We start from the raw sequence: 20,389 nt of genomic DNA, 5'->3' as shown, positions 1-20,389 counted from the left end.
CTATATTAGCTTCTAGTTGAGCTTGTAATTTTCTCTTTGGCAGTTATGCATTAAATAAAATAAACACTTATAAATTATCATTTCATCATTATTTAGGAACATCTACTAGAAAACTCGACTAAAGCAGATATAATTTCAGTTATACGCGATATAATTTTGTATTCTTCTAAACAGTTATTGAACCTTTACATATTAATTAAAGAAGTAACTTATAAATTATCATCCTTTACTTTTCTTATTAAAACTGTGCTAATGATCTTTATTAACCTTTTATAGTGCACATTTTTCTTTCTTTTCTAGTTAGCTTAAATAATATAATAAAGTATAAATACCAAAAAAGAATTCACCTCAGCGGCTATAATACCAGCTATTGACGACACAATTTATTTAATTGTGCTAATAAGTTTCGCTTATTAAGTATTGAGCACATTGCAGTCGCCTTCAGTTATGCATTAAATATAGTCGACTTATAAATTATCATTTATTTTTCATTATTACCAGTGAGCTGAGTTTATGTGGCAATCCAGTCCAGAGACAAGGCCAACTTTTGCTCGCTTTCTCTCTCTTCCGCTCTCTTACGAGTATACGGTATTTATCTGTGCTTGTTTCTCTCTAGTCGAGCATAGTCATAGTTAATTCAGCTGGTAGAGTGCCAGCTCAGGCTTTATATCGATTGCCTTTCCAGCCGACTGCCCCGCAATGAGGCAACACATTCTCACAGGACGCGCGCGACTGCGAGCCACGTGTGCCATGTAAATTACAAGAGTATAATATCCTGTCAGTGCACAGAACGGCAGAGAGAGAGAGAGAGAAAATGAGTGAGTGAATGAGAGAGAACGACGTCGCTTCCTCACTTAATTAGCCAGCGAGTTTATTTATTATTCACTGGCACCGCCTGCCAGCCTAATGAATCACAGGTTCCTTTTTTGTTTTAGTGGATATTTTAATTTTTAATTAGCATGCAAAAGCAACAGCAACAGCAACAACTACTCTAACATGAAAAGCAGCAACGACGACGAACGAACGAACGAAAATGTTATATATATATGTTATATGACCTTGTGCGAGAGTAGTTTACAAGTATTTGTTTGCTGTTGTTATTGTGGCTTTTGTTTTTTGTGTCCCCTAACTGGGGCATGCGTCACAGGTGCAGCGAGGCCAAGCACAAGCCAGATAGAGACAGGCTTAGAAAAAAGGTGTGCTTGTGCTCGTGTGTGTGTGTGTGTGTGTGTTAGGCATATTAAAAGGATTAACGCACACATCATTTAACCAGCTCAGACAACTTTCACTCCTAGATCATTTCTCATGTGTATCCATCCACCCACCTCAACAAAATGTCAGAGTAAACTATTCCGTTTCCCAAGTGACGCCAGCTGAAGTTCATCAGTCTCCATGATTATAAAGAGCGACAGCAGCACTAGAGGTAGAAGAGCGAAGCAGAAGTTCCATTTGTTTTTGGGGTTTTTGTGGCTTTTTTCCGGGACACTCTTTTGGGATACTTAACATGTTTTTGTGGTTTTTACGTTGTTCAACTAGGCTGCGTTTCACTCTCATCTCATCTCATCTCTCCTAAAAATTGTTCTGCACAATTTAATTTTTTTCCGTTTTTCCCGTTGTGGACAGTTACCAGTTGAAATACGTCGTAGATTTAATGGGTTGTTTGCTTTATCTGCATGTTAACAGGATAGCAAATGGAGCTGCACGAATTCGTTCGCAACCACAGTCCATCAATTGACCAAACGAATGTCCGACAACTGACCAGCAACAACGTGTCACGTTTCGGCGCATCGACGCAAAATCAATGTCGAGTAATGCGAGTAAATTGCATTACCAAAATAATAAATCAATAACAAAATTTTGATTGGCATAAATGGTATTATTGACAGTTAGCTTCGATTCCCGAGATTTGTGACATAATTCAATTGATTTCTTTAAATTCATTTCGCAACAGAAAAATTGTCGCACAACTTTTTCGAGCATTCAAATGATGTTTGTATCAATACCTAAATGAAAATGGCATTTGAAGATATTTGCAAATTTTAGATGCCGACAAAAAGAAATAAATGAATAAAAATTCATTCAGTAGTCGCTCAGAGGAAATTGCTTCTAGGCACACGCACACACACACGCAGAACTCTCACACATGTTAACGCTATCAAAAGTTTGTTCTGCCTTAAATCTGGCATTGGGCCTTTGGGGTTCTTTTTGCGCACTTTGAGCTGTGCCGCCAGGTGTACTAAAATGCGAAGCAAGTTCGTTTCTCCTTTTCATATGCACACATTTTTGTATTTTGTTAATTTTATTTGCATGTTTTTATGCCTTTTTATTTATTTCTTTATGCCGTTGCCAGTTAACGTTACCTGCCGCCGCTTCCGCTGCTTGCTATAAATTTTTGACAACATTGAATGCCGCGGCAGGCATCGTGCAGCACGTGATTGAAACGAGCCGAGCTGCGGCACACACATACAAAGACACATCTCAATGGTAACAGACACCGCCAGGCAGCAATTCAACTAAAGCGAGAGACAGACAGACGGACAGACAGTCGGAGCGACAGCCGCAAATGCCCCCGAAATAAACTTGCCTGAAGGAACGAGCACACATGGCAGCACAGAGAGAAAGAGATAGAGAGAGACAGCGAACACACATGCTTTGAAAAATAGGCAATGTGCGGAAATTTTGATTTTTCGCCTGAGTTGGCAGCCCCGTCGACCGCTGGCAGGCCCGACTGACACACAGCGAGACAGCAAGACATTTAAGTAGTTTGCCCCCTCTCTCTGTCTCTTTCTTTCGTTAGGTACATCGAATTCAAATTAACTGGTGCATACTTTAGGGCGCACAAAATGCTGCTACGTGCCAGCAGCGGAAACCTAAGCGGAAGTCTTTTGCTGTATGACTGCCACTCAATTTACATACATATATACATTTATTTGTTATGTATGTGTGTGTGTGTGTGTGCTACATTTTAACGCTCTGTCATTAACTCGACAAATTTTAAACATTGCTGCCGCTGCAGTAATTACAAAACAAAGTACGCGAAGCACTCACTTGTGCTTGCAGAATAAAACAAAAAAAAGAACGCACAGTCGTAAAAGCCAGCACAGAATGCCAACAGTCACAAAATGAAATTCCCCTCTTCATTTTTGACACTGCGCGAATGAAGATATCTCCTCGCCTTTTTTGTTTTGGAAATTGCTTGATATTCTTAATGAACGTCGAGGTCGATGGCACAACCCCAGAGAAATAATGCAAAAGTCTCACTTGAAAGGCTTGAAGAAACATTCACGAAGACTTTAATTGCTCCTATCAAGCAATGTCTTTAATGCTGAAACGTTTTACGTAAAGTTTATTTCAAGGAAAAAAAACTTTAAATTTTATAATGTAACAACATATTATTTTGAACTAAAATATTGAAAACGATTTATCGAAGAATTTGTTATAAGAAATTTAATTTATCTCCCAAAAATCATAGTTTCATAATTCGCTAAAGTGTTAAATAATCAACAAATAATCAATTTTCTTAAAAGAATAGGTTTGATGTAAGAATGTAAGCTGCATAAATTAACAATACAAATGCGAACTTTTCAAAACTTTTAAATCCTGCTTTAAATCGAAATAAATTCATTCAATTTTTCTTTAAGTCAATTACATTTTACGGGCAACAATTTTATAATATAAAAATCGAATTTAAATTGCTGTTTTGCTTTTATAAACTCACATAATTTCCAATTGTATGCTATTATTCATTATTTTTAACAAATTTTCATTAACGCCTGCAAATTTAATTTAAATATGTTTTTGCTTCAGTTAATATCAATTAATGACCCGGTTAAAGCTATTCAGATTACTTTCATACATAAAAAAATTGACTCATTTTGCTCATCAATTTTTAAATTTTTTTTATAAAATATTTTTAAATAAATTATTCATTCATTCCGCTGTTGCCAACAATTTGCATTATTAAAATTCTAGGCCATAAAAATAGCTTTGTCATTGAAGTTGTGCCTTAAGCACAAATTCCAATATTAAATTGAGTAATTTTCTTTTATTGTTTGGTATTTTGGCTGGTTACCTGTTTAAGTCTCGTTAATTATTAACCTCATCAAAGGCAGTGACACGTAAAGGATTAGCACGCATTAAGTGTAGGGATACGAGAAACACATTTACCCAGAACTATTAACACCTAAACGCAGTTCTCGCAAAGGCATAAATCAAAATATGGCTTCATAAAATATTTATGCCATTCACCCTCCTACATCCCAGCATGCCACACGTTACACACACTCACATGCCAAACACACACACACACACATGTTGGACACCCACAACACAATGGGTGACTCCCCAGTAATAACGCATATTGTTAAATAAAAATGACCCAACATTTGTATACAGCGGAAAGCGGAAATGTCTAACAACAAGAAGGGAGCAACAAAAAAAAAAACTACGCAACTGGTTGGCAATTTGTGTTGTGTTGTGCTGTGTGAGTGTGTTGGGAAAATAAATGCGTACGCTGACAAGTGGCGATATAAAGACCAAAGCAAAAGGAAATAAGTATCACTTGAACCCCTTTCTATTACCCACATTGACACGCTTCCCTCAACTCCTTCTTCCATTTTGCTTTTCCTTCTCCTTCACCGCACGTACACAACACATGTGCAAACAAATTAAAAGTTGGTCATAAAAAAATAATCATATTGTGGCCCGAGTAAACAGCGTGAGAGAAGAGCAACAAAAAAGCGACGTAAAATTGATAAAGAAGAAGGCATGAGACAATGGCCACAAAAAACTCGAGACGAGCCTCGAGAACACTTGAGTGGAAATCGAGCCAAGAAAACAGCCAAACAGCCTTACAATCATACCAAACCACACAACATCCATACGTATAAGTACAACATTCTCGTGTCGAGCATTTCTGGGGGCATTAAAAGCAACTTCCAAGTCATTAACCCGTTTATGACGCTTAACTTGGCTAAGACTTGGCCAAGCCGCCAGTCGGCCACAATAAAGCGGCAATAAAACGCCTCACACACTCACACACACACACATACAGCCACACATATCTGTAGTCTCTCTTACACACTCTAACACTCACACCCTTCTGTGGCATGGCTAACTTAAAGCATTTAACGGCTCATTTATTGCGGAATGAAACGCGTGCTCTCTCAAATTTGTGCGCTTGGCCATACCGAAATGGCATAAAAGGTTATTAAAAACCGTTAGATACATGTATTATATATAAAGGCCCAAGCACACAGGCTCCATTATGTGGTTAATCTGCAACCGGCCAGGCCTCAACACATGCCCGACTCACACACATGGCCAATTACATTGATAACACAAAAAAAAAGGAAAGAAAGGCGAGAGAATTGAGGACACAGAATGCCGCAGATTGGAGATTGGAGAATGGAGAACGCAGATTGCAAGACGAGCCAAAGCCTTTGATATTTTTTATAGCTTCACATAAGCGGGCGTTGTTTTTAATTTGAATACATATAAAGCGGAGACATAAAGAATGCGTATACGACGTGGAGGCTTTGTTTGAAGGACATAAATAGCATGTCAATTGGCTTAAGTAAAACAAAAAGCAAGAAAATAAGACAGAAAAGGCGAAAAGTCTGCAAAAGATCAAACGGATTTCAGACTCTTAATTGACGCCTTTTTCTGCCATGTGGCAAATTTTAATGAGTGCATTGTTATTTTCAACTAAAGGATTGTCGAATTTTGTGTAATATAAATTTATATTTGCCTAAGGCTTGAAATTGTCTATAAAAGATGATTGATATATATATTTTAAAAATAAATGTATTTTTCAAATTTTTATATTTTTTTTTTACATTATTTTATTTAGTTTAGACAATTTAAAAATTTAATTTTTCTTGGTTAATAACATTAACAGAAGGAGTCATCTACAATGATTGTAAATCTGATATATTTTCAACTTTATGGTATATTTCAAATGGTATTTTATAGTATTCTTTTAGTATATCAGTTTGATATATTTACGCTTCTTGATGTTGACTGCGCAGTCACCTCATTTCCTTAATGCTTTATTAATAAAAGTTTTGACAAACTTGTATGAAACTCATAATTTCTGCTTTTTGGAATATCAACTCCATTTTCGATAGTTTTAATTTAATATAATATTAATCAGTATTTTTTACAATTTACCCATTATAGCTATAAGTTTTCTTTACCTAGTCTAATCTTTTGATTATTTAAAATTGTGTTTTTTTTATTTAACTGTTTTGCAAACATTGTAAGCATTGCCTCAATGTTGCTTTGAAACTTTGTAATTCAATCTGCCAATTTCAGCGAGCAATCAGAAACTTAGTTGCCATTGCCTAATTCCTGGCACCTTAAGGTATCTCATCTCAGACCCATGTCCTGGATGGCACATGATAGTTTTGTACGGTTTCAGCTGCCTCGCCTTTGGCGGACGTCATCAACAGCAACTGACAATGGCTAATGCCAACAGATTCACAGTGTACGACAACAACAAGATTACGGTTGATGTGGCTTCTCTTCCTTTTCACTCACAGTCAGTCGTGACTGCCGCAACACACTCCTTCTTCTTCCTTTCGTTTCCCTTCCTTCCCTTTCCGCCTTCTCCTCCTTCGTGCAGTTGGTAGCGGCTGTGGCTATGTCGCTTGGCTGCGTTTACGCCAAACGTCTGGGCCAATGCGGCGGCTTAGGCTTTGTGTTAGCCAACACATACACACACACATACACTTGTACTCACACACTTGCAAAGAGCACTTGCTGGGACATGAGAATATCCACACGACGCTCTCATATTATGCTAATATTATCCCTTGCCAGTGTTTTGTGGGTTAAGGACAGTTTTATGCATCACACACACAAGCCCACATACACACACATATAGCACACACATACACACACAGCAGCATAACCTTCTCACGCATGTGCTTCTTCTCTTGGACATCTGTGTTAGTTGTTAGCTCTGTGTGTGTGCATGTTAAATAAGCGTAATGCCGCCATTATTGGGCGCATTACAAACAAAATGAAAGTGTGCACACACACATACACAATGAACCTACCACACTCGATTCGCATGTGTGTGCGTATGTGCTTCTGTTTGTGTCTGTTGGCCATTTGCCTTCGCCTTTATGCACTTGACATGTGGCGGCTATTTCGACGTTGAGCCTCACACACATTTTGTCGCCAACAGATACCAATTGTTATCGACAGTATTTTCCAAATTATTTTTAGCTTAAAGCAAGTAATAAAAGAAAACCAAACGGAGCTACATGATACCCTGTTGCAGGTTTTTCTTTTTTGAATTTGTGGAGTTTAATTTTAAGAATTTTTATAAATTTAAAGTATTAATTCGTGTTTAAATGCAAGTATCAAAATGCAAGTATTCAATATAAAGATTGTCTAAGAATGAATGTTTAAGAAGTCTTAAAAATTTGATAGTGTTTTCACACTTGATATTATTATTCCGATATGATTTTAATCAAATTTAATTTCAGTTTGCAATAAGAGTTCAGAATTAAAACAACGGAGTTCTCGAAATTGATATAAAGCAAACAAAATAAAACAAGTTTGCATTCAAGCACATAACTAAATTATAACTAAATTTCTAAAGAACTAAATTATTCAAGAATAATATAAAAATGAAACTTCATAATAAATCGTGTTAAAAAAAAAGAGTATAAACCAATTTATACTTTTATTTCAACAAAAACAATGCATTCTTTGCTCATGATGTTTATTCTTATTTGCCTAAAATATCTTGTCAAATTCAAATTTGACATTGAAAGAAATTTAACATTTAAATATTGAAACAAAATAAAAACTAAGCTAAGTTTCACATATTACATTGTAAGAAATTTGTAAATTAGCAATATAAAAATATCAAAAATGCCAAAGAAATTGATATTGAATTTGTGGAATTTCAGAAGCAATTTTTGTGTATATAGAATTTAATGAATTAAGACTATTTTTTTGCAAGTTTAGCAAGCCTAACTCGTATGTAATCCTCAACATAGCTTAGATTAATGCCAAAATTCCCCGCAACTATTAAGCCCAGCAAAAGAATTCTGTTTCATTTAAGCATTAAATGATTTGGATACCAAGACTCAAATTGCCACAAGTTTCCCCTATCTGAAAACAATACAATTGAACAAATGAACAAGCCGCCCCATTTTGGGGGGTAGAGATATCATTGGCATAACCCTCATTCCCCATGCCCCACACACAATTATCGACATCAAGCATCGATTTGCTTACGCACAACTAAAGGCCAATTTCCTCAAATGTAAAATGGCAAAAATATCCTGAATTTGAGACAAGGCCAGGCAAAAGTCAAACTCATCCGTTTGACTGCAACCAACACACAAAAATAACTTTGAAACTTGCAGCAAGCCAAACAAAAATAAAAAGGAAAACCAAAACGAATACGAAAACCAGTCAGAATGATGAAGCCAACGAAAAACTAGTTGCCGACGTGTCAGTTACGAGTGAGCAGCAAAAGCAAAAGCAGAAGCAGCTGAAGCAGCAGCAGGAGTAAAGCGAACCCAACTTGAGCCTGATTGAGCCCTCTGATGCCATGGGTTCGCTTTGGCACTTCGATTTGCGTTGTTAAATTTATTACATATACTTTTCATGTGTATTATCGATTTGCATGCAAGCGAGCAGAAGGGGACAGGAGCAGGGGCCTCAAAAGTGCCGCAGAGCCGACGCGACGGATCGACAGAGAGCAAAATGAATGTGCGCAGTGGAGCGAAGCAGAGCAGCGTCTGTCACATTATGGAGACATCAAGCACACAACCGGGACTCATATACTTGGACGATTAAAATGCTCGGTAAAGCCAAATGTTGCGCAAAACACAGAGAGAGAGCAGAGCTGGACGGGATTAGCTTAACAATTTCATGCAAGCAGCACAAATTTCAATACGGAAAACAGCAACAGGAAATGGGAAATAGGTGCGGACCACACACACAACAAAAAAAAAAAGAAATTGCGGTGTCAGTAACTACGAAGTAGACAGGCCAAAAAATTGCCAGCTGCAAGGACAACAACTAGGGCAAAATAAATTTAAGTATAAATCATAATTTAGCCAAATCTCTAGAGATGAGCTCTCAACGTCCAATGTCTGCGTTGCGGGTTTTAGCTCCCCAATCTTTGGAGTTTCTTCAATGCTTCAGGTACACACACATACAAATACCCACACACATACTTACATACCATATACATATAGAAATAATCCCTCAAAGCGTAACAAAACACAAGCATTTTGAGGACGTGAGCGTGAGTGAGTGAGGGATGTCTTAGACGAGCCCGCAATTTATGCGCTTCGTCGCTTTTCGTCTACTCCAAGTGATTTGCTACCTCTCTCACTCTCCACATTGCGTTTCCAATCTTTTCTTCTTCCTTTAAGTTCAATTTATTTTACACACAAAAAATATCTGCGCATTTTTGCTGGGCTTCTTTCACTTGAAATTTATTGCGATATGCATAGTTTGAGGTACACGTCTGACTGTCTGTCTGAAGCCTAAATCGGTATCTGAAAGGCAGTCGCTGGAGGATACAAAAGGATAAGTCAAAGGAGAAGTCGCTGCACCTTTTGTTTCTGACAAATCTGCAGCATTAACTTTTTCTGATTATTTTTAGTTTGCTTTAAACAGGGGAATAACATAAATTTGTGTGGCTTTAAATTCTTATACCCACTACCCATAGGGTAAAAGAGGAGTATTAATTTGTGCTTCAAGCAAATAACAAAAGTGTGTCCGTCTGTCTGATCCACTAAAAGTTGTAGAAGGTATTTAGGTAATAATTAAATATTTTGGTATATTTTTAGTACATTTTTTATAGTATAATAGAAGATTGTCGCACTATTCCTAAAGCATAGATGTACATATATATACATATGAGCCAACAAATATGCGTCCGATCATCATAAAACTGCAGAAGTTATTAAAATAATAATTTTATGCTTTGGTATTTTTCTAGTATATTTTAGTATATGTTTAGTATAATTTTAGAATAATATCGCGCTATAAAAATGATATTACTTTTTTTAAATACTAATATTATTCTTTGGTATACTTCCAGTATATTTTGTAGTATATTTTGAAAATATACCGCACTATAAAAATGGTGTTTTTACTTTGTTTAAATAGTAATTTTATACTTCGGTTCATTTCCAGCACTGTAAGGCGTACTTAATTGTAGTATTTTTACTTGTTTTCTTTTGTATTTGCGATTTCCATTAAAAATGCGCTGGCTGTGAATGAAACTTGTTTCCAATTTTAGCCCCCCATACGATTTGTCGTTCAACGCCAAACAGCTTCATCAAATATTTGCGCACAGCGCGCTTAAAATGGTTATTGAATAAAATGTTGTACACTCGAGAGTGTGGCATAAGTTCGGGGGGAAAGTGGCAGAGAAATGTGGTAAACTATTTTGTGATCGACGCTGACACAAATTGTCGAGTAGGCGACGTCAATTGCCAAAGCACTTGACAAGTAATTTGCGGTGGCTGCAACTAAGCAACGCCAACGCTAACGCCAACGCCGACGCCAAAACAATGGCAGCCTCCGAGCTCCACTCTAATTCCCTTTTCCCTTTTTCCTCTCTCTCCTTTTCACTTCACCCTGCTTACACCTTGCATCAACAGCAGCAACAGCAGCAGCAACCTTTGCCAATTGTGTGTTGGCCGTGTTTATTTTTGGCTTTTGCCAAAGCTCGAGGCTGTTTTTGCCAGCTAAAGTTCTACTACTGCTGCATTCGTGAATTCGTCTATTTCATTTTGTGGGGATTTATTTGGCGCTCAACTTTTTTTGTTGAACACATGTCAGAACATTTAAGATTTATACTTTTTACACAGCACAAAAAATAGTTGCCCCTATGTGGATGCAACGCTTTCCATGGTTAGCTCCCATTTCATAGTTTTTTTTGGGGGGCTTTAATTGTCAGACAGGTTGAGCACTGCGAACTGGGGAATTTTTGTGTGGAGCGTTGCGACCAATTGAAAGCGCTTTGCATGCCAACGAACGTGGGAATTAAAGAATTTCACGGCATTAGGCTCAACTCCAAAAAAAATAAGTAAGAAAGCTACAGTCGAGTGTGCCTAACTCTGAAATACCCGCTACTCATTTTCAAAAAGCAAACAAATTAATATACCAAATTGTTATATAATTTGTACATCATACTGTTAAGTAACATAAAATACAAAATATACTTAATATACCAAGCTTATCTTGGTACCATGAGGTACAAAATATACCACATACACTAATTATAGAGTTCAATATGATTTAGTATTTTTTTTCAGTATATTAATTTAAATATTTCAAGAATAATAATGCATTCTTTTGCTTTTAAAGATTGTCAACAAAAACTACTCAAACCTGATTGTAGCAGACGTTTTTTTGGAACATAAAAAATTATTTCTTAAAAACCTACAATTTTTATTTGATCGTAATCAAATTTTCAGGATAATATACTATATAATAATACTTATAGTTATTATTAAATCCTCTTAGAATACTTTATTCTTCTTATTTATTTTTTTAGTATTAGGGAGCGAAAAGAACATCAAAGCTGTCCAGAAAAAGTCGTACATAAATTTCCTTTCATCACAAATATATAATTCCCTTCTATACTATGGTTAGCGGGTATGAAAAGGAAAACCTTTTAAATATGCAAGCATATCATTTTATTCTAGAGAGAGAGTATGCAACAAATTTATTGAGTTCATTGGGAAAACCAATTTGCAATTGACAAATGCCAAGCTTGTTAGTTTGTTGCCAGTTTGCCGCATGCAAATGCAATTGGGAGTCATCGATCCGTCAGCCCGAAAACTAAAGCCAACGCCAGTTAACGCTATCGTGTAGTCAATTTGGATTGCACATTTATGGCATGACTCTCTAGTATTTTGTATAGAGCAGAGTTTTAGTCAAGTCATCTGTGTAGCATATGACAAAGCAAGCGTGAAATACACAAATCATGAACAGCAAGAAAAGTCTTTAAAACAATGGGTAAAGCGGAAATTAACAAACAAAAGCGAATGAAAAATTGTTAACAAAAACAAAACTTTGACCTTTTATGGTTACCTTGGCCGCTGCGTTAAAAGTTCATTCATTTTTTTCTTCTTATGGTTGCGTTTTGTTATTTTTAAATTATGCAAAAGTATTTTAGCCTGAATGTGAAAGGTGGACACACTCACACATACACACACATACACTCAGACGGGCTTTAAGTAAGCAAGCGAATTTTCCGCACAATAAAATTGTTCACACTTTTTATGCATAGAGATGGGGAAGAGAGCGAGAGAAAGTCAGGGCCAGCACAATTTCCCTTACATTGTGCATGTGCGTGTGAAACTAGCTGCTCGCAATGTGTCAGGACTCGCCATGTTCTAACATCGTATATACTATACCATATACATATGTTTTATGCAGTGCATATAATAAATGAACAATCAAGGGGTGGTCCGACAGCCGCAGGGTTTTTGTTGCAGCATGCCATCAAAATGGTGACTAGGTTAGTTGCACCTGCAACTGCAGCAGCAGCTTCAACGCTTTAATTAAACCGTGTTTAAACGGGTTTCACCCACGCCACTTCGCCTGATTAATATGAAAATGCAACGCGCGATGTCCTGTCATTTAACAAACAACAGCAGCAGAAAACAGGCAACGGACTGACGTGAATTGGCTGTGGCTACGGCTACCTCTGTGTGGCTGTGGTAACTGCAATTCCGATAAGCAAATACATTCGCTAAACATGCTCTTAACTCCACTAACTTCAAATGCAAACTAAAATTATCGGCACAAATGCTATTTTGGCAAGAGGAACGACATGGAAAAATTACAGAAATTACTGGGCACGGAATAAAAATTGTGATGCTATTTCCATATAAGAAAATCCCTAATTTAGATTACAAATTAAACTAAAATGTAAAAAAAAAAGTATATTATTTGTTGTGATAGTGAGTGGCAGCAATCAAAAAGAACTCTTAAAACTAAAGAATCAAAGTCTTTTATTATTTATTTTGCGTGTTTGGTGTAATACCTAAATAACTATTTCAATAATATTAAAGCAAACAAACCAAAAATGACATTAAAATTTTTAATGTCTCGTTGAGGTCTTGCATATTTTGTCCAATACATTTATCAAAGTCAATCAATTTTATGAAAATTTCAGCCTGTAGTATAAAATAGTGTTGCCTACAATTTTAAAGGCTTTCATTTTTAGTTCAATGTGTAAATTAAATGATTTATTAAAATGATTTTAAGCCATTCAAAATATTATAAAAATAAATAATCAAATACGGAAGTTTGATAATAAGAATAATAAATATAAATAAATGACTTATATTTTCAGAAGTTATATAAAATGTAGTTTAATTATTTAAAGAATAAAAAAGATTAATAGTGAGGTTACAAAGTTGTAAATGTAATATTATTAGTTATTCAATTGAGGTAGTAAAACTTTTAGTTAAAAATAAACGAGCTTTTTCATAGCCTTCGACTCGGACTTCAAATATCTTTATATATTTACAATGTCTCCAAGTTTAACCTAAAAGCCTTCGTGCAATGATTATAGAAATAAATACTGCAGTTAATCATTAAGTAAAAGCAGCGGCCTTCGTACTTTATCTAAGTACAAAAAAAACTTGAATAAAAACTTGAGTTCAGCTGGAAAGAGAGGCAGCAGCATAGACCAGAAATTCAACTGCTGCTACAACTTCAGTATCATGCTTATATTCTCTTTAATAACTCAAATAACAAATTTGCATACCTAAATTGAAGATAAGCGTACACCAGCTAAATCTCTCTTTAAATTGAATGTGCAACTGAAGCGCAGCAGCGACTGTGGCAGAAGCAACTTCGTGACGAGGCTCGAGCCCAAGCTCGTTATGTGTGGAGGACGGCGCTGAAAAGTATGCTACGAAAAAAATAAAATGGCAGAGCTAATGTGCGCGCAGACATTGAAAATGTCAGCAGGTGACACAGCCTTAGAATGTTATGCCTGCCTGCCCTGCCTGCCGGCAGCCAGAGAGATGAAGAGCTAAACAGATGGAGAGATGGAGAAGAGATGGCAACATAGCATTGGGCACATACTCTTGGCACAGTCTCAAGGCATTTGTCTGCCAGCTGCCGGCGGCAAACCCATGCCATAAATGTCTGCGCATTGTTGCAGTTGCAAGAGCGTAGTACATTCTGACATTCCGTGCCATACCAAGCCTCAGCTCAGCTCCGCTCAATGCAGCCTTAGCATTTCGCCTGACAATGGGAAGCGGGATTTGCGATTTTGTGACGTCGCGACGTCTTTTACTATATAGTTGCAGCAGCAGATTTTTCTGCTGCTTTGATTCTGAATACTTTGCTAGCACTCTCACTTACACACTTAATAAATGTCACTTGGCCTGCTTCGCTCTGCTCGCTACTCTCAGCTCTCTACTCTCTGGCTAACTGTGTGTAAGCTAATGCTATGCAAATTTAAATAGACTCTTCTTAAATGCCTCTTACAGTTGGCAAAGTCAGAAATGTGCCTAAACTTTCTTTTATCTGCCTTGACTGCCTTTCCTTCCCCCCTCGCTCTTATCTGGCAGATTATATCATTACGCATGGCATATAATAATTCACAGAGAACTGGGCACACCACAAAGAGCGTTTGACTTGAAATGAAATACAAGCTAGGAAGTACTTTAAAATAAATATCCTGTAAATCTTGCACAACAGTTTACTAAGCTTTATAGCTAATATACCTCATGTGTGTATATGAAGGGCGACAGAAAAAATCTGAAGGCAGAAGTAAATTTATTTATTGACTTACTTGGCAACTGGCAGCAGCAGCAGCTCTCACATTCAATTTGTGCGCAAATTTCTAAGAGCTTATGACTTTCACTTGCCTCTAGGTGTATGGTATGTGTGTGTTTGGTAATTGTATTAAATTTCAATAAACGTGCGTCAAACATTAAGAAATGTGAAACGTTGACAGCTGACTTGAGTCAAGTCGCGTCTTTAGTGTGAGTTTTTTGGTGGCGTTCCAAAAGGCGTCACACAATTTGGCCTAATGCAGACTAAAGCCCTGTTTTATTGCGCTCGAGTAAAACTTTGCATTTGCTTTGCGTTCTTTTTAATATGATTGTTGTTGCTGCAATTTGGCTGGCAATAAATTTTGGGCAAGACAGGAAAATGAAAAGCCGAGCGAAGTAAAGTAAAAAAAAAGAAATATTTAAATTTTTGTTGATCGCATAGCTCTTTTTTTTCTGTACTTTGTGCCTGTCCTTTTTGGGGCTTGCGGCGAACAGTAAAAAGGAAAAAAAAATCTGCTTAAATGTACTTCCGTCATAAAATAACGGTAATGCACAGCAGCGCTATGATGGCGTTTGTGTGTGGTGGGTGTGTGTGTGTGTTGTTGGCTGCTGCTGCTCCTGCTGTTGGTGACTCACGTAACCCAGGCGAGCAAGAAAAACCTTTTTATAAATGCCGGCGCACGGCATCCGCCAAATAATAAAACAAAGCAGCGAAAGAGGCAACCGACAACCGACAAGTAACAAGCAACAACAAAAAATATAAAGCAACAACCCAAAGGAACAACGCACAGTCAACTTGTCTGGACCCGCATGAAAAGGCAAAACACAACACGGAGTGCATGCGATGTTCAATTTTTTGGGAAACAGCCAAAATTAATATGCAAATGATTTTTAAGGCAACAGACCAACTGATAAATCAGAGCAACTCTCTCGGTCCAAGTTCCCAATTTGAGGAGGCGAAAAAATGATTTTAAAATCGACAATTTCCACACAAGAATATTTATAAATTGCAATCGATTGTGCTACAAATTTGCCAATATATTTTATAACACATATTTTGTCTAGCTCTCAAGTGAATTGCAAATTAATTTAGCTCAAATTTATTTCATATATTATATGTTAGGCACTTTTGCTTTTACTTCGTTGGCTTCTCTTAGCAAAAACGCAACTGCTTCAACAATTTCAAGCTTACACAAAATCTCTCAGCTACATAAATTGATTAAGTTTATGCTGCATAAATTATATTAAAATTGCACTTTCTTTTACCAAAAAAGTTTGAGTTGTTTTTCTTTTTATTTTAGCTGCGTTGCCTCCCTCACTTTTGAAGATACTTTTAAGCTGGCAGCCATAAAGAAGTTTCGTAAATGAAAAACTTGCTGCAAAATTTATCGACTCGAGTTAGTCTAATTAACAGCAATTGTTTGCTTATTAACTACTTTTATTTTGTATTGCAATTTTTCCCCATTATATTTTCGTATATTTACCTTTAGTTAAGTGTGCGCTGCATTTGATGCGTTCTTGTTGCATTCATCGCGTGCCACAGCTTGGCTATTGTGTTGCACGTTCACTCTTATGTATTTGTATTGTATTGTATTTCGGTTTCTTCTTTTTTTTTTGTTGCTGCTTATATTTTGTATAGATGCACCCACACACACATCAATTAACCCACTTTGCGAGCCAAGTTAATTTTCTTGGAATTTTTTGTTGCTGTGTTGTTTCGCGGTTTATAAGAATGCTGCAGGTAAGTACACACTTAAACACACACATAACACACAGACAAGCACATGCTGCTACCACTTTAACCGGCTTTTTGCTACTTGCGCCAAAAATCCAATAAACGCGAAAAACTGTTGACGCTGCGTGTGTCAAATTACACATACGCCGCGTATGCCACGTCTGCTCTGAAAAACTCTTTACGTCCAGCACATACGAGTGTCAACAACGAACTGAAACTCAACTGACGCTGCAGCTAGTGTTGGCCCAAAGTGCGACGAAGTGCTGCGCATGCGTCGCTTTTACTCAATGAAAAGCTTCGCATGGCAAAACAAAAATCGCTTGCTGCCAACTTTATACCGAAAAAACGAAAGACGAAACGTGTTGCAGACAATTTTTCGGAGTGCGCGCCTCGCATTGTCGTTGCTGTTGTCGTTGTCATTGCTGTTGCTGCTGCTGCTGCTGTTGTTGTCGTTGTCAGCGGCAACATAATCATTGGCGCGTGTTGCTCACTTGTAGGCTGACAGACAGTGAGACAGACAGACAGACAGACACACAGACAGGACAACTGGCAGAGGGAAGAACAAAAACAAAAGCCTTTTACAAATCGCGCAGCGTCATGTCAACGAGACAATCAGACAAATGCCGCAGTCGCTGTTTCCCCTTCCTCCCTCTTCCCAAGCACTCTATGCTCAATTCCTGACCAGTCCAGTCTCCCACCTCCTCTTGTTTTTGTCCCTTCTCTCTTTCTCAACGTCAATTGTCTGTGGAGCTTAACTTTTTTTTGTTTAATTTCCTTTATCAACAAGAAGGCAAACGAGTGTTGATGTTGTCGTTGTTTGGTTTCTCTCTCTTTCTCTCCACGTATGTGATGCTTGCTGTTGCTTGGAGAGTGCGTCTCGTTATCCTTTCAATTGTCATTGGCTTGTTGCGCCTCCTTGGCAGCCGATTGCGCCAGTCATTCGCTTCTATATATATCAGGTAGCTAAAGCCATTTTAATCGCAAATTAATGTTAAGTTGACATGTTCGCTTGTTTATCTACACTTTTCTTCAACTGACTTTAAGACTTTTTGTGGCTTCATTTTGTCAAATTTATTCAAGCGCAACGATGCGTTTGCCAATCTATTTGCAGTCCTGTGATTTTACTTAACCAAATTACACATATATATATATATATCTCTTATATATTGGCCAAACATTTGAGCACAAAGAGAGAGAGCGAGTAAAGATTTTCAAATCGCTGGCAAAATACTTTGTGGTCTTTTGTACACAAAATTGTGGTTATCAGCATGTTGGCAAAACCAAAATAAATTATGCAAAAATACACACACAGACACACACACACAGAGAGACAGCAACTTGTTGGCAAAATGATTTTCAGTGTGTTGACTCAATATACGTATTATTTGTTATTGCACAATAGCATTATGGTTTATTATGTTATGTGCGTTATTTATTATGAAAAGCTGCTAGCTCAGAATTTCATTTAAACTTGCAAACCCTCCTCTGCCATTTTTTTTGCATTTTGTGAGAGGATGATGAAGATAACGTGGCCAAAATATAATTCATAATTTACATTTATGTATTAGTGTGTGGCACCCAAAATCTTATAAATACTGCCGAGTCGGAGCAATGTAGTTTTCAGAGGCCAAAACAGGAAGCAGGAAACAGGAAACAGAACTTTCTATCTCTCTCTCTTTCCCTGTGTCGGTAAGCTCTGGACTTGCTTTTTAATCCCTTTTAAATTGATATTGTAATTGGTTTTTGTGTGTAGTTATGAGCCTCAATATGTCGTCTCCAACTTTCCAACCGTAATACAAACATTCATATGTTTGCACAGTCTGAGTTATCGAATCATTTGTATTACGTCTCTGTTGATGCTAACAATTTGTTTCGTTTGCCGTTGAGATTCTGCTATTTGATTACATATGTAAATATTGCGGATTTGCCGCAGCATTTGTAGCTTCGGTGCTGCTCAATAAATTTTGTAATCCTTGGGCATTAACACTTTCATTGCGCCCTTTTATCAATTATGTTTGGCAAATTTCATTTCATCCGACAAAAGGTAATCGAATTTAAATTTTGATTACATTTCGGGCATCAACCACAGGCTTGGATTCAAGTGTATTATTTACAACGCGAATTGTTTGCGGTTAATATAATTGGAATAGTTGACAAAAATGAGAGTTAAAAGAGTTGAACGCGTTTTTGTAAATGTGAAAATGATAACCAGAGGTTAAAAGCGTTTTAATTGCATCAACAAATTTTCGTAATTGAACAGCGAATTTTTGATAGTAATAAAAAAATAATTGAACTAGCATTAAACTTATTATTTAGTTTTTTAAGCTAATACATTTTTTGCATATCATAAAGAAAAATTGTGCATTGAAAAACGTTTGGAACAGATAATTCATGAATAAGTTTTTATTATTTTGTAAATGATTGTTCCTAATTGAGTAGATAATTTGTTCTAGAACGCAGTTATAAAATAATCTATATATTATTCTTTTTTTTGCAAGCTAATATATTTCTGAATATTGTAAAGAAAAGTTTGTGCGTTAAAAATAGCCCGTTAAAAATAATTGATGAATAACTTTTTATTATTTTTAAAAGAAGTTAAAAGCTTTATAATTATATTAATAAATTGTTTCTAATTGAGTATATAATTTGTGCCTGAATCTAAGGAAATTTAACTAACACTTAACTTATTTTTCAGTTTTTAAAGCCAATGAGTTTTGAAGTATCATAATGGAAAATTTGTACACTGAAAAAAGCTCGTAAAAAATAATTTATGAAGAATTTTTTATATTTTGTATGCTTATAAAAGAGTTAAAATAATTTAGATTTAAGATAACTAATTGTTTGTCAAACATTTCAATAAAAACTGAATCAATTTCATATCTATTGCCACAGGGTATATGCAAATGGATCAGCTTTCATTTTGCATAAAATTTACAATTCATAAAACGCAATTCATGTTCAACATAACACACACGCACACTGCTAACTAACCATAAATTGAATGCCGCAATCATAAATACCATAAATTATCCAAAAAGTCCACATCGTAAATATTGCGGATCAAAAAAGGCTGAGCATAAGTCGAGTTCAGAGAGCCGTAAAGTTTGCGGTGGCGGATTAATAAATAATTCACTTGCACTAAAAGTGTTTCACACTTAATTTAATGCGTCGCCTAACTAATTATAAGACCTAGAGTACCCATTCAGATGAGAAGAGAACAGAAGTGACAGACAGGAGGTCAAAGTGACTGACAAAAATCTCTTGATTGCACTTTGGGGACACATTTTGAGGTGTGAATTTTACAGCCGAACAAAAGCTACGGACCAAAGTCAGCAGCAAAGTCGCAGCCATTACCGAAACACCTTCGGGTTTAGTTACAGTTGGCGAAAGGGAGTCCCAGAGACAGAACAGAATGGCTGCCGGTTTTATAAAGCACCTGCTTAACCCTTAATACCAACAAAATAGGCGCTGTGGCAATAAAAATAAATCCCCTATTCAAGAGGTGGGAAAAACCTTTAGGGAGTCGAGATGCGTAGGTTTCCCTTCCCACTTTCCACCTTCCACCTTCCATCTTCCATCGAACTGCAGCGGACAGCAGATTATGTATTTACAGGCAGATAACTCCCATTGTCGTAATGGCAAAGTTTCAGCCTCCATTGTTGTTATACCCGCTAACTATAGGGTAGAAGGGTATTATAACTTTGTGCTAGAGTCTCGATTTTTAATACATACAACCGTAACTACGTCTTTATGGTTTCTGAGAAATTTAATTGTGATCAGATAAATAAAGAATCAATTGTAGAAGTTTAAGGAATTGTTGTATAACAGCTGCCTCATTCGGATCTTAGTTGCTTTAGATGAC

At 36.6% G+C, this 20,389-nt stretch overlaps 1 protein-coding gene across 1 annotated transcript in view; it reads right to left on the bottom strand.

Moving 5' to 3' along the window:
* LOC132791338 (putative mediator of RNA polymerase II transcription subunit 26) overlaps nt 1–16,724 on the bottom strand; it is a 55,797-nt gene extending 39,073 nt beyond the window's left edge. Inside the window, exon 1 of the mRNA XM_060800210.1 lies at nt 16,277–16,724. The gene's annotated coding sequence lies outside the window, so the exon portion shown is untranslated. The remainder of the gene's footprint in view (nt 1–16,276) is intronic.
* Nucleotides 16,725–20,389: the final 3,665 nt, after the last annotated feature.

This window comes from Drosophila nasuta, chromosome 3, assembly GCF_023558535.2.
Source record: "Drosophila nasuta strain 15112-1781.00 chromosome 3, ASM2355853v1, whole genome shotgun sequence".
NCBI lineage: Eukaryota > Metazoa > Arthropoda > Insecta > Diptera > Drosophilidae > Drosophila > Drosophila nasuta.
Note: the sequence above shows the minus strand (reverse complement) of the source record. Positions and strands in the feature narration are given on the sequence as shown.